Genomic DNA, 13,941 nt, shown 5'->3' with positions numbered 1-13,941 from the left:
TAATAAGGTGGCATGTAGAAGAAATAATAAAATAATGAAGGGGTTGGGCAAACAAATATTAAGAGATAAATGCCATGTGTCATAGACTGAGAAGTAAATGATTTAATTGTGCAAATAAAAAATTATTTATTTAATAGAGGAAGTGGGAGCAATTTAATAAATAAAAAATTTATTTCATTTACAGAAATGATGACTAAAATAAAATAAATATTTATTTGAATGATGAAAGGCTTAGAAGAGGAAAAATGAATTAATTATATAAATTAAAAAAATTAATATATTTTTTTTTGAGATAAGTGTTATAAATAATGGGGATAGCTCCCTATATTGCTTCAAAAAAGAGATTACATATTTCAAATTGACTCATACTAGCAGTTTGAAATACCTATCATCCTTCCCTAACCAGACACATAGTTAAACATAGAATCAACCTCACTATCATTCACTACACAACCTTCTAAGAAACACTTACATAACACGATTAAAAAATCCTATCAGCGATACTCTGCATTCAGGTCTTATCCTCTACATTTTAAAGCCCACACAAATGTCTACATTCAAACAGTTCCTAACCTCTCATGAATTGGAGGATCAATGCTACATACTCACCCAAATTGAAGAGATTTTTCTGTAGATGCCTTCAAAACCCACCAATCCTTTGAGTTTCTGAGCCTAAAAAAAGGAGCCAGGTTGCCATTCATCACTGCACATTTGAACACTTCCCATGCCTCCTCCCCCAATTTTCTTATCCTCTCCCTCTCAGCCTCCCTTTCCCTCTTCTCTTTTCTTACCCTCTCTTTCTCACTATCGTCTGAATCTTCCTCGTTGCCTTATTCAGACCCACCTGGTTCACTACCTTCATCTAAATCCAAGTAGAAATAATTTTTAGGGTTGAAGTATACTTTCAGGACACTCTCTTTAACCCCTTCTTGCAACTCAAAAATGGCTTCCACCATAGCATATCCATTAACTCCTTTCACAAATCCCTCCATTAGCTCGACACACCTTTCCCTTGATTCTAATATGTCCACTAGAGGAACCAACACAACCTCATATATAAACCCATTGCAATAGTGCCTAATATCAATCATTCTGGTATTTGGTTTATGCATTTCGGTATTGATTATTGTTGGAATCCAAGAAAACTGAGAGGGGGGGTGAATCAGTTTTCTTTTGGTATAATCACTTTTAACCTTATTAACAATGCAATTTAGTAACTGGTAAACATGAAAGAATATAACAACAAATAGAAATGAAGAAACCACAAAAGCATACACCATAACACAAAGATTTATACATGGAAAACCTCGAAGAGGAAAAACCACAGTGGGATTGGAGACCCACAATATCTATCCACTGCCCAAATGAATAAATATTACAATAGGGGCCTACACATGCAGGATGGCCAATAGCCTAGAGCACACTACTCATCACAAAAGGAGCCTCACTGACTACAAACACCCCATATGGAGTTACAAACAAAATTCTAAACTCTAAGAGTGCATCTTCTATGTTGGATGAGTTCCGGTTAAAGAACAGTCTATACCGGTTTACACTGTGTCCTTCCTTACCGGTATCTTGCTTCGCTTCCAAAACCTCTAAACCAATAAACAAGATTAACTATAGAAAATTATATTTGCATTATGTCGATCAAGATTGCTTGCACAATATCACATCACTATGTTCCATTACCTTCTATTCCATACTCAAAATAACTTGTTAGCATTTGCATGAGGATTGCATTAATTATTTGTTATATTATCATTGATGTCAATTAACCGATAATGATGTTATTGTAATATTGTTTTGTAACCGGTAGGAAGAGCTAATGAACGGAAACCGTAACCAATAGGTTAGTTTGTGGAGTGAGTCGGTATTGCTAAGTATTGGAGAGTTGAACTGGTAAACCCTACCTGTTGTTTTGATAAACCCTAACCGATTAAGTTTGGTGAATTGGTTATATTGGTTTCTGATCTGATGATGAGCGGTAATGATTATGACACATATGCATATTGTATGTAGAGAGTTTCAAAGTGATTTTGGCACGTTGAGGTAACGGTTTTTTTGTCTTGGGAATGAGCAAGTATACTGCATATAATGCAAAGCGCATGATGAGTTACTAAGTTCGATGAAGCGGTGATCAAGGAGCGGTCAAGGCTTTCTTGAATGATCTGTAGAGATTGTTATGTAATTGAAGGGTCATACTTGAACTAACTTGTTTGTAATCTCTATGAGAATTAGGTTTTTGTTGTGTTACCGACCTAGTTGATTTGTTTATAAGGTCGATGAGTTGTTTTAGTTTGAGTGTGCTGGCAAAGTTGAATTGAGTGTGTGGTTGTCGAACTAGATGATGTGTCTTCAGTTTGAGTAAAGGCAAATAGGAGCATGAAAAGGATCTGAACAAGCAAGTGAAGTGCTATTCAAATAGATCAGCAAACTCTTGTTATTTTCTAACAATTACAGTAGTTAAATCCCCTAACTGGGTAAGCACTAACAAGATTGGTGTTATTCAAATCCTCTAACAAGGTGATTCATTAGCTTGGATTCTAAATCCTTTACAAAGGTTACTCCTCACAGGGTATTTCTTCTAACAAGGCATTATAGTCAATCCCTTAACTGGGTGGTTCCTAACAAGATCAGTTCTTAACAAGACTTTTTGTAAAAACTTTAACAAGCTTGGCTCCTAATAGGGTGAACTTCAAAAGAGTTCAAATAGTTATCTTGAGTCTCATCTCATCGTGGTTTTTCCCATAAGGGTTTCCACGTCAAAAAAATTGTGTCAAGTGGTGAATTTTTTTTTGTTATGTTTCATTATGATTGATTTGCTTAACTACTCAATCCACTTTGATAAGTCATTATAACCAACAGCAATATGAATTTTCACTTATATCAGTAAAAGTATTTGGATGTTCATAAGTTATAAGTTGATTATTGTTATCTGTTGTAACAGTCAACTGGTTTAGCTTGACATTTTTTTATCTTGATAGAGATATTGCAATGATAGTTCTAAGTTTACTTTGAGAGATTAATTTTTGAGATTGGTGAAGTTTTATCAGTTTTTCTATCTACTGATTCAACCGCCACCCCCCCCCCCCCTCTCAGTAGTTGATCAAATCCTTGTTCTTTCATTATACCATCAATTGGTATCAGAGCTTCTTAGGTCCTCTAAGGTCTAAACCTAATAGCTTGAGGTAAAGATCTTGTAGATCATGATGAAGAAGGAAGGTCTAAAGTTTAATAGAGAGAACTATAAGATATGGAGTGATAGAATGAAAATTTATATCAAGTCTTGGAAATCAATACTGAGAACATGTTAATACTCAATATGTTGCACCTACTAGGATTATGATTGATGATCAGAAGAAAGAGAAACAAGAAAATAATTAGCACTGGAGGCTATTATCAGTTCTTTATCTGATGCTAAATATGTTGATGTTCATAGTCTGGAGACTGCACATGAAGTATGGAAGAAACTTGAAGAGATTTATAGCAATGATGAACATGTGAAGATTGCCAAGGAAGAGATTCTAAGAGGGAAGTTTGATGAAATGCAGATGGTTGAAAGTGAGAATGTCCAATAGTATGGTCAGAGGATAAAATAGATAGTTGGTGAGATTAAGAGTGTTGGTGGTAAAATGGATGATGCCACAGTAGTTAGTAAGGTATTGAGAACCTTGCTACTAGTCTCGCTATCCAAGTAGCAGCCACTCAGGAGTTGAAATCTATTGACAAAACCAAGGTAACCCTTGACTCCATCATTGGTAAGCTTACTGCTTTTGAATTAAATGGTTATGATGGTAATATTCAGAAATTTGAATTAGCATTTAGAGCTTTTTTCTAACTCATCTATAAGAAACATTAGAGATGTCAGTCACAGCTATGAATCTAGATCCAGCAGAGAAGTTGATGATGAAGACAGTTTAGTTGAGCTTGAAGCTTTGTTGGCAAAGCGGTTGCCCAGAGGTACTGGCAAATATAGAGACAAATTACCTTTGAAATGTTTTGCATCCAACAAGATTGGAAACATAGCTACTAATTGTCCTAATGGTGATAATGAGCACAAGCGAGACAAGTTCAAGAAGTAGAAAGGAAAAGGAAAGAGAGATTGTCTTATTGTAGTTGATGGTGGTATCACTGATGAGGAATCTGATGGTGATGCTAATGAAGACATTGTGTTTGTATCTATTAAAGAAGAATCATCTGATCAGAAAGCTTTAGTTTCACAAATGGATAATTCTGATGATTGGATCATTGATAGTGGTTGTTCACATCACATGACCGGTGACCAGAGCAAATTTCTTTCTTTAAAGAAATTTGATGTTGGCATTGTAAGATTTGGTAATGACTCACCCTGCATGGTTAAAGGTAAGGGAACAATTTCTCTTAATGAAAAGAGCAATGTAGATGATGTCTACTCGGTTGTTGGTCTTAAGCACAATCGTTTGAGTGTTGCCCAACTCAATGACAGAGGATATCCATTGGATTTTAAAAATGGTATGTGCAAAATCTATGAGAGCAAAGGTGAACTTATTGCAACTGTGAAGCAGACTAAAGGTAACCTATTTCACCTGAATCCTAAAGTCAGCAACTATTTAATTGCTAAAGTAGATGAAAGTTGGCTTTAGCATAGGAGATTTTGTCATTTGAATTTTGATAACATTGTTAAAGTGAGTAAGTCAAAGACAGTGAGAGATTTGCCTCAATTGAACAAACTGGTCAATGCTCTTTGTAAGGAATGTCAGTTGGGAAAGATGACATCCTCAACTTTCAAGAACAAGTCTTTTTCAGCAAAGCATCTGTTAGATTTGGTTCATACAGACCTATGTGGACCAATAAGGACTAAAAGTATTCAAGGTGGTAGATATTTCATGATCTTCACTGATGATTGCCCAAGGATGATGTGGGTCACATTCTTGAAGGATAAAATAGATGCATTTGGTAAGTTCAAGGCATTCAAGGCCTTAGCTGAAAAGGAGAGTGGAAAGAAGATAAAGTGTCTAAGGATAAATCAAGTCGAAGAATTCACTTCTGAGGAATTCGCTAGATATTGTGAAGAGAATGGTATCAAATGACAACTTTCTACATAGAGGACACCACAACAGAATGGTATTGCAGAAAAAAACAATCGGTCAGTTGTTGAAGCTGCTAAGATGATGTTGATACAAGGAGGTGTAGCAAAAACTTTTTGGAGAGAAGCTATCAGCACAACTGTCTACACAATGAACAAGATTTTGGTAAAAAGAGGTAAGGACAAGACTCCTTATGAATAATGGTATGGTAGATCACCTAATGTTGGTTATTTCAAGATATTTGGTAGAAAATGTTTTATTAAGAGAGGTGACTATATTAGCAAATTTGAGGCTAAAAGTGATGAAGGTATATTTCTTGGTTGTTCCACCAAGAGTAAGGCCTACAAGTGTTTTAACAACTGGACATAGAGAATCATAGAGAGTGTTGATGTTCAAGTGGATGAGTATCCTGAAGTCTCAGGGGAAACCAGTGTGGAGAAAAAGGATGAAGACCCTTGCATTTTGTTTTTGGGACCTAAAACTGGTAAAGAGAATATTGATGTACCAGTTCAACCGAAACAGGTAAATTCAGAAGAAGATGATGATAGTGAAGATGAACCTAAAGATAATGATCATGTTATTCTGAGGTATGTAAGACTCAATCACAATCTTGAATAGATTATTGAAGATAAGGATGTTGGATTGCTAACCAAAAGAAGAATCGGAGAGAATTCTTGCATGATCTCCACTATTGAGCCTAGAACTGCTAAGGAAGCATTTGTTAAGGATCATTTGGTTAAAGCTATGGAGGAGGAGTTTGAACAAATTCAGAAAAACAAAACATGGACTCTAGTACCCCAACCGGTAAATAAAAATGTGATAGGAACTAAGTGGGCTTTTCGGAACAAATTGAAAGAAGATGGTGTTGTAGTTTGCAACAAAGCTAGATTAGTGTGCAAAGGTTATGCACAAGAAGAAGGAGAAGATTATGGTGAGACTTTTGCACCAGTGTCCAGACTGGAAGGTGTCAAAACTTTACTGGCTTTTGCAGCTCATAAAGGATTCAAAGTATATTAGATGGATGTGAAATCTACGTTTTTGAATGGAATACAGGAAGAAGAAGTATACATTGAGCAACTAGATGGTTATGCTTTAATTGACAAGAAGGACATGGTATGTAAGTTTCACATGGCACTATATAGATTAAAGAAAGCATCGAGAGCATGGTATGAAAGGCTTCATTCACACCTGATGAAGATAGGATTTCAAAGAACTGATGAATAATGATGAACAAATAATACCCTAACTGGTACTAAGAGGGGGGGAGGGTGAATCAGTGTAGACAAAAACTTTCTCAACACTTTATCATATTAAAACAATGTTGACCGATTGTCTTCACCATTGAACTTAACCATGGGTATACCGGTTAAACATAGATACTTCAAACAACATTTGATAGATCTTAAATATTGATGACTACTTTTTGATATAATCAAGCATGAGTTGTATCAACAATACCACAATCATTTAGCACTGCATGCATAACTAACTTAATCAACAACTACTCAATCATCACATGAGAACTCACAACCCATAACACACAGATTTTTTCATGTGGAAACCCAAATGGGAAAAACCACGGTGGGGATGAATACCCACAAGCTTGTTTTGAACTCTTTTGAAGTCCACTCTGTTAGGAGCCTAGTCCGGTTAAAGACTTTATAATAAGGTTCTATCAGGAACTGATCCTATTAGGGATCACCCGATTAAGGGATGGCCATAAACCCTTTTAAGGGTTACCTCACTAGAGGATTTAAGGAACTCAATGAACTTAAGTCACCAGGTTAGAGGATTTGCAACAAGCCTGTTAAAGCTACCCGGTGAAGGGATTTTCCTTCTATTGAAATGGTTAGAACTCAACAGGTAAAGCTTTGATTTGATAACAACACTACTTGCTAAGGCAGATCCTTTTCAAATCCTTTCCTCTGCAATCACACTCTGCAAATTCCACACTCTAGTTTGGCAAGTGTCTCAACACACAAACACATCATTTTCCAACACAAACATTAACAAACATCATCAACCTTATAAAAAACAATTAGTTTGGTAGCATAAACCCTAAACCCTAAACATTTTAGGTTTACAATTACAAGCGGTGTAATCTTGACCGTTAGATCCATTGCATAGAATGAAGTGATCTAAAATAGATCTTAAGTCATTTTGCATTGTCCATTCTTCACCACATTTGGAAATCAGTAACCCATCACGTGCACTTCATACATCGCTCAGAACATCGCACATTCTCGAGGTAGACATTCAATGCATTTGATCTTCGCATGCAAGATCCTTAAAGAAATCCTTCATAAACACATAACTGACATGGCACCACGATCTCATCCTTATCTCTTAACTAACTCACAATAGAATGTCATCGGTTGCACCGCATAGGCAAAACCAGAAGCCCTAGAGCTGAACAAAGACTGCCAACTGATAGTCACACTTAGTGAACCCCGACACCGGTCAACTCCATCCCGATTGACCATAACCACTTCCAATCTTCATACCAGTTCATACTGATTCACCTATTGACATCAATGACAACATACATTTTCACCACTTCATCATATACCAACAATCTCCCCCTTTGGCATTGATGGCAATACTCAGTGTATCATTGCTCAACATATACCGGTTCAATGTCAAATAATCACTTCCACCACCACCTACACTGGTCAGTGTGTACATGCTCAATATCTTCTCCTCAAAAAATATATCTTCTTCATCAGATATCTTCTCCCCCTTTGATAGAAATGCCAAAGTGAAGGTACAAGCTTCCAAGCTCCACTACATTGCTCCCCCTGTGGAGTAGCATCCTTCAACACATCAACCCTGTAAGATCTCACATGGTATTACCTAGGTGATGTGGAGCACATAACTTTAGTTTACTTCATGAAGGGGCAGAACCCCTAATTCACCTCTCAAATAGGTAAATGTAGTCTTCGGTAAGGGCTTAGTGAATATGTCTGCTAGTTCCTCCTTATTGGAAACATGTTCTAGTACAACCTCTTTATTCTAAACCTTCTCTCTCAAGAAATGATACTTGAGTTCAATGTGTTTTTTCCTAGCATGCAATACCAGATTTTTGGAAATATTTATTGCACTATTATTATCACAGAAAATACTCACCGGTTCAGATATAGGTGCTTTGAAGCCATTTAGTACATGCTTCATCCAGATTGCCTGAGTGCAATTCATAAAATAGCCACATACTCTGCTTCAGTTGTAGACTAGGAAATACAACTCTACTTCTTTCTCGTCCATGAGACTAGTCTTCCACCAAGGAAGAACGCTCCACCAGTTGTTCTCTTCCGGACGTCCACATTACCTACCCAATCTACATTGGTAAACACTTTGAGACAAAATTTGCCATTGTATGAATACCACAATCTATAATCAACTGTCCCTTTCAGGTATCTAAGAATCCTCTTTACCACTACCAAGTGGGATTCTCTTGGATTCTTCTAAAAAATGAGCTACTATGCCCACTGCATGAGCAATATTCAATTTGTTGTGCACCGCATAGTGCAGCTTACCGATCATCAACCGGTACTCCTTCTCATCCACCAACGTTGTATCATCCTCCTTTGTCAGTTTGTAATCAGTCACCATCAGTGCTCCAACCGGTTTTCTCTCCTCCATGCCAAAGGTCTTCAATACCTCTTTGATATACTTGGACTGGGTAATGAAGATACCCTCCTTCATCTGTTAAATCTGTAGATCAAGGAAGAACTTTATCTCTCAAATCAAAGACATCTCAAACTCTTTCTTCATTTCATCTCCAAATGCATGGCTCATTTCATCATCTCCTCCGAAGATTATGTTATCTACAAATACTTCGCAGGTCAGAACATGATCACCTTCAGATTTCAGGTAGATGTTGTTGTCCTCACTTGTTCTCTGAAATTGTGTCTTCACAAGATGAGAGTGTAACCATTCATACCATGCCCTTGGTGCTTGTTTCAATCCATACAAGGCCTTGTGTAATCTACACACCATGTTACCATCTTCTAACAAAGCAAACCCATCTGGTTGCTCAATATACACTTCTTCTTCTAGGATTCCATTCAGGAATGCAAACTTTACATCCATCTGGTATACCTTAAATCCCTTGAATGTTGCAAATGCAAGTAGCATTCAGACACCTTCTAGTCTAGGAAGGTTTCTCCATAGTCTTCTCCCTCTTCCTGAGCATATCCCTTGCATACTCGTCTTGCCTTGTTCCTTACCATTGTGCCTAATTCATTCAGCTTATTCCTGAAGACCCATTTGGTACCTATTACATTCTTGTGTTTTGGTTTGGGTACCAAGGACCATGTTGCATTCTTTTCTATCTGGTCCATCTCTTCTTCCATTTCATTTATCCAATCTTCATCGATAAGTGCCTCTCTAGTGGTCTTAGGCTCAAATTTTGAAATCATGCAAGAGTTTTCTTTCACCTTTATCCTTGTGAGTATCCCTGCATCTTTATCTCCTATGATCTTCTTCAGATCATGATGTAGTTTCACATACCTAGGAATGACCCTAGTTGGTTCTGCTTATTTTTTCTCTTCTTCCTCCACTTCATCTTCTTCTTCACCTATTGTAGCTTCTACCGGTATAGGAACACTAAGGTCTTTCTGGTGTTTGTGACTTGTTTCCTTCTTAACTAGTTCCCAGAAGGCTACACCCATTTCATCTTCTGCTTGCTTGTTACAGGTTTCCTCAAGCTCCTCAGGGGATTCATAAACCTTGATAGTCATACTCTCAACAATTTTCTAAGTCTTGTTGTTGTAGAATTTGAGAGCTTTACTTTTAGTGGAATATCCCATAAATATTCCTTTGTCACATTTAACATCAAACTTACTCAGATTCTCACCTCTCCTGATATAGCACTTACTGCCAAACACTTTGAAATAACTCACATTAGGAGTTCTCCCCTTCCAGTTCTTATTGGTGGTTTTGTCTTTACCTTTATTGATAAGTACCTGGTTCATGGTATAGACTGTAGTACTCACTGCTTCTCTCCAAAAAGTGTGAGCAACCTTTCCTTGGATCAACATAGTTCTGGCCGCTTCAACTACAGCCCTGTTATTCCTTTCTGCTATGTCATTCTGATGTGGTGTCCTTGGGGCAGACAACTGCCTCTTGATACTTTTCTCTTCACAGTACTTGTTGAATTCATCAGAAGTGAATTCACCTCCTTGATCAGTTCTTAGGCATTTTATTCTCCTATCGCTCTCCTTTTCCACCAATGCTCTGAAGGCTTTGAACTTTCCCAACACCTCAAACTTGTCTTTCAAGAATGTGACCCACATCATTCTTGAGAAATCATCAATAATAATCATGAAGTACCAATCTCCCTGAATGCTTCTAGTTTTCATTGGACCTCACAAATCGGTGTGCACTAGATCAAGTAGGTTCTCTGCTAAAAAATACTTACCTTTGAATGTTGAGGAAGACATCTTCCCAAGTTGACATTCTCTACATAAAACATTCTTTGGTTTGTTCAGCAAAGGCAATCCTCTTACTACCTTGATCTTACTCACCTTTACAATATTATCAAAATTCATATGACAAAGTCTCCTATGCCATATCCAACTGTCATCAAACTTTTCCATCAAGCACTGACTAATCTTGGCATTTAGCTGAAACAAGTTTCCTCTGGTCTGCTAACCGGTGGTAATGAGTTCGCCACTCTTTCCAATTATTCTACAGACTCCACCTTTGAACTCCAAAATGATTCCTTTGTCATTCAACTAAGCAACACTCAAAAGGTTGTGCTTAAGGCCTTCCACCCAGTAGACATCATCCGCACTTCTTTTTCCATTCAGTGAGATGGATCCTTTTCCTTTCACCATGCAAGGTGCATCATTGCCAAACCTGACAACACCTCCATCATATTCTTCCAAAGACAAAAAATTTCTCTGGTCACCAGTCATGTGGTGAGAACACCCACTATCGATGATCCACTCATTAGAGTTGTCAATGCAAGAGACAAGGGCTTTTTTATCAGACACCTCTTCCTTTACAACTACAAACACTATGTCCTCATTCTCTTCATCCTTAGATTCTTCATCGGTAACACCTTCATCTACTACAACAAGAAAATTTCTCCTAACTCCTCCTTTATACTTTCTAAACCTTTCTGATTTATCCTTATTGTCATTGTTAGGACAGCTAACAGCTATATGTCTTATCTTATTGCAGGAAAAACATTTTAGAGTAAGCTTACCTCTGTATTTTCCGGTGCCTTTTGGAAGTCTCTTGGCAAGAAGAGCTTCAAACTCCATCAGAATCTCCTCATCATCCATGTCTCTGTTTGGCCTAGATTCATAACTGGTGCTGACTTCTTTTCCTTTTCTGGTTGGTGCAAAGGAAACAGATGCTCTAAAGGCTGACTCTGTCTTCTAAACACTACCATCATATCTATTCAATTCATATGAAGTCAACTTTGCAATGATAGTCTAGAGATACCTTTTTCTTGTCGATAGACCTTAACTCCTGAATAGCAGCAACCTTGAATGCATAGAATGGTAACAATGATCTCAGAACTTTACTGACAACAATGGCATCATAAATTATTCCACTAGTGCTCTTGATATCTCCAACCACAGTCTTGATTCTTATGCCATATTGTTCAATGGTCTCACCTTCAACCATCCTCATTTCTTCAAATTTTCCTCTAAGGCTTTCTTCCTTAGCCTGCTTGACATGCTCATCACCGCCATAAATGGTTTCCAGTGTGTCCCATACATCCTTAGGATTGTCCTTATCTTTTACATCAATGAACTCAATATCAAATAGGCTACTAATAAGGGCTTCCATGACTTGCCCATTTTCTTGAATCTCTCTTTTATGATCATCAGTTAGAGTGCTAGTGGGGATTACATAGGCATTCTCAACATAGCTCCAGTGTTGAGAACCCAAACTCTTGATATAAATCTTCATTTTTTCCTTCCATATTTTCAATTTATACCTATTGAACTTAGGACCTTCCCTCTTCATCATTAAAGCAGGATCTTTTGCCTCAAGCGGTTAAGCTTACATCACCGAGGACCTGGAGTCGCTATGATACCAATTGATGAATAATGATGAACAAATAATACCCCAACTAGTACTAAGAAGGGGGGTGAATCAGTATAGAAAAAAACTTTCTCAACACTTTATCATATTAAAACAATGCTGACCAGTTGTCTTCACCACTGAACTTAACCATGGGTATATCGGTTAAACACAGATACTTCAGACAACATTTGATAGATCTTAAATCTTGATGACTACTTCCTGATATAATCAAGCATGAGTTGTATCAACAATACCACAATCATTTAGCATGGCATGCATAACTAACTTAATCAACAACTACTCAATCATCACATGAAAACTCACAACCCATAACACAGATTTTTTCATGTGGAAACCCAAATGGGAAAGACCACGGTGGGGATGAATACCCACAAGCTTGTTTTGAACTCTTTTGAAGTCCGCTCTATTAGGAGCCTAGTCCGGTTAAAAACTTTACAATAAGGTTCTGTCAGGAACCGATCTTGTTAGGGATCACCCGGTTAAGGGATGGCTATAAACCCTGTTAAAGGTTAAAACCCTGTTAAAGGTTACCTCGCTAGAGGATTTAAGGAACTCAATGAACTTGATTCACCTGGTTAGAGGATTTGCAACAAGCTTGTTAAAGCTACCTGGTCAAGGGATTTTCCTTTTTTTGAAATGGTTAGAATTCAACAGGTAAAGCTTTGATCTAATAACAACACTACTTGCTAAGGTAGATCATTTTCAGCTCCTTTCCTCTGCAATCACACTCTGCAGATTCCAAACTCTGGTTTGGCAAGTATCTCAACACACAAACACATCATCGACCTTATAGACAACAATTAGGTTGGTAGCATAAACCCTAAACCTTGAACATTTTAGGTTTACAATTACAAGCGATCCAATCCTAACCGTTAGATCCATTGCATAGAATGAAGTTGTAATGACACTTTTTTCAAGACTTAACTAATTATTTGTAGTGGAATCAATAGATTAAATATTAATGTTAAGTTCCTTTATTAAAGGTAATTATAATTAAATTAGATGTAAATAACTAATGTAACTATAAAACGTAATAATTTGATAATAACTATAAAGTAAATTAACAACACAATAAATAGAATAACATAACCAATTAATTCAACCATAATATTGGCAAATCATATATAAAGCATTCTCAATATCTTATAGCATCAAGGTTTTCCAATACTTATCTTTATCTTGAGTACTTGGAATAGTCATTCTCACTCCAAGAAGATTCTAGTGGCCTTGGGTCCTTTATGGCTATGGCACCCCACGGAGGAAACCGGTTCTTACACAAAACCAACCATATTATCTATAATTCAAAGGAATAGTCATAGGTCTAGGCTCTTTTACGACAAGTAAGCACTCCAGGAGGACAGGTTCTTACATAGAACCTCGGCATGCCTTTACGACATGAAATAAACACAACCCTAGTCAGGACACTCCCGAGTGTACACTGTACCCCGAGTTGGACACACGTTGTGTGCTCCTTCTCCAATGCCCATGCCAACCAATGACCTTAACCTTCATTCCTTTGTGCCCTCTACATTCCTATATTTCCTCCCATGCCCATCTCCCACCAAACCACCTTCTTCTTCTTCTTCCTTGAGTGATCTCCATGCCCCTCCCAAGTCTCACATAAATGACTTATATAACCTTTTCAAGGGTAGTTTACAAACCATCACACCCTTTCAAAAAGGTCACCTTTAGTTGTCCTTTAATTATTATAATTATTCCTCTCTCTTAAGAGAGTTTGTCATAAACATTATTTATTAATATTTATTTAAACCAAAGGATTATAATATCCTTTATTTTTATCTCCCTT

The sequence above is a fragment of the Cryptomeria japonica genome, chromosome 3 (assembly GCF_030272615.1).
Source record: "Cryptomeria japonica chromosome 3, Sugi_1.0, whole genome shotgun sequence".
Taxonomy (NCBI): Eukaryota; Viridiplantae; Streptophyta; class Pinopsida; order Cupressales; family Cupressaceae; genus Cryptomeria; species Cryptomeria japonica.
Note: the sequence above shows the minus strand (reverse complement) of the source record.